At 42.9% G+C, this 2,464-nt stretch overlaps 1 pseudogene; it reads left to right on the top strand.

Moving 5' to 3' along the window:
- The first annotated feature begins 101 nt into the window (after positions 1-101).
- LOC126387197 (myosin heavy chain, fast skeletal muscle-like) lies at positions 102-2,458 on the top strand (annotated as a pseudogene).
- Positions 2,459-2,464: the final 6 nt, after the last annotated feature.

Below are 2,464 nucleotides of genomic sequence, written 5' to 3'. Positions count from 1 at the left end.
GCGTTTTGTTATTTTTGATATTTGATTTTACTATCACCATAATGCAACATAATGATCCAAAGTCAGCTATGACAGTAAAAAACAATGTTATCCTCTTCCAGGAAGGACTTTGAGATCAGCCAACTCCTCAGCAAAATTGAGGATGAACAGACTCTTGGTGCTCAGCTTCAGAAGAAGATCAAGGAACTCCAGGTAACATATTTGACATGAATATTAAAGTGAGTTTATCAAAAACAACATGCTCAAGCTAATAAGCTTCCTTGATATTATTATCAACAAATCTAGGCTCGCATTGAGGAGCTGGAGGAGGAGATTGAGGCTGAGAGGGCTGCTAGGGCTAAGGTGGAGAAGCAGAGGGCTGACCTCTCCAGGGAGCTTGAAGAGATCAGCGAGAGGCTTGAGGAGGCTGGTGGAGCAACAGCCGCTCAGATTGAGATGAACAAGAAGCGTGAGGCTGAGTTCCAGAAGCTGCGTCGTGATCTTGAAGAGTCCACCCTGCAGCATGAAGCCACTGCAGCAGCTCTCCGCAAGAAGCAGGCTGACAGTGTTGCAGAGCTGGGAGAGCAGAGAAGCAGGCTGACAGTGTTGCAGAGCTGGGAGAGCAGATTGACAACCTCCAGCGTGTCAAGCAGAAACTGGAGAAGGAAAAGAGCGAGTACAAGATGGAGATCGATGACCTCTCCAGCAACATGGAGAATGTTGCTAAAGCAAAGGTGAGTGCTTTGTTTAAAAGTGAAGGATTTGCTTTTCATTTAGCTCAGAAATATGGTCTATACTGTAAGTATTAAACAAGGCAGGNTCATTAATAGCGCATGAACATTTTGTCATTTAGGTGAGTTTGGTCGCCAGATTGAGGAGAAGGAAGCTCTGATTTCCCAGCTGACCAGAAGCAAGCAGGCCTTTACTCAGCAGATTGAGGAGCTGAAGAGGCATGTTGAGGAGGAAGTGAAGGTATGAAAAGTTAATATCTCTCAGATTCTTAAATGGTATAAATCAGCTTATCTGTTTCAAAATATATCCTATAACTTACAAAAAGACAAATAACTCAATATAAACGGATAAACTGAGAGCTGTCATAAAGCGGAAGTGAGAAAAAATGCTTTAGATCTGATTTGGACATGGGCTGTGTGTTCAACAGGCCAAGAACGCCCTGGCCCATGCTGTTCAGTCAGCCCGCCATGACTGTGATCTGCTCAGAGAGCAGTTTGAGGAGGAGCAGGAGGCCAAGGCTGAGCTGCAGCGTGGAATGTCCAAGGCCAACAGCGAGGTGGCTCAGTGGAGAAGCAAATATGAGACTGATGCTATTCAGCGCACTGAGGAGCTGGAGGAGGCCAAGTACATAAATCTTTTCTTATTTCCTAAATAGGTCAAATTTTGCTTTCTATTTTTCCAATTAGCCACAAGTAAATTCCTTTTCAATACAGGAAAAAGCTTGCCCAGCGCCTGCAGGATGCTGAGGAATCCATTGAGGCTGTGAACTCCAAGTGTGCTTCTCTGGAGAAGACCAAGCAGAGGCTGCAGGGTGAGGTGGAGGACCTCATGATTGATGTGGAGAGAGCTAATGCTCTGGCTGCCAACCTTGACAAGAAGCAGAGGAACTTTGATAAGGTAAATGGTTAAACTGGTAATTATAACTAGTTGTATCACAAGACACACAAACCTATGTAGTTAAATAACCATTTATCAACCCATATAATTTTAGGTCCTGGCAGAATGGAAGCAGAAGTATGAGGAGGGCCAAGCAGAGCTGGAAGGAGCTCAGAAGGAGGCTCGCTCTCTCAGCACAGAAATGTTCAAGATGAAGAACTCCTATGAGGAGGCCCTGGATCAGCTGGAGACCATGAAGAGAGAGAACAAGAACCTGCAGCGTATGTCATTTTTACTAAACTTAGAATAACTATTATCACAACTGTAAGTTTTTGTTGTTGTTGTTGTTGTTGTTGTTGTTTTTTACCTCTATTGACGTAGTTTGTGTGTTACTTGGTAGTAAAAGCCTTGACACATACCATTTCCTAGATATAATGTATACTAAGTAACTCTGGTGTACATTACTCTAACTGTATTTGGCTTTGGATGATCTGTAGAGGAGATCTCAGATCTGTCTGAACAGCTTGGTGAGACTGGAAAGAGCATCCATGAACTGGAGAAAGCCAAGAAGGCTGTAGAGACTGAGAAGACTGAAATTCAGACAGCACTGGAGGAGGCTGAGGTAAAATCTTGATTAAGTAATATACTTTTAAATTGTAGAAATTTGTTTTGTTTAAATTAAATCAAACTAATCCATTTGGTATTAATTCAAGTGACATTTATTAACATAATTAAAATTATTTAAAGGGTACACTGGAGCACGAGGAGGCCAAAATTCTCCGTGTTCAGCTTGAGCTCAACCAGATCAAAGGCGAGGTTGACAGGAAGTTGGCAGAGAAGGATGAGGAGATGGAGCAGATCAAGAGAAACAGCCAGA

Source organism: Epinephelus moara, unplaced genomic scaffold (genome assembly GCF_006386435.1).
Source record: "Epinephelus moara isolate mb unplaced genomic scaffold, YSFRI_EMoa_1.0 scaffold2740, whole genome shotgun sequence".
Lineage (NCBI taxonomy): Eukaryota > Metazoa > Chordata > Actinopteri > Perciformes > Serranidae > Epinephelus > Epinephelus moara.
The sequence above is the reverse complement of the archived record's forward strand: the minus strand, read 5'-3'. Positions and strand labels throughout refer to the sequence as shown.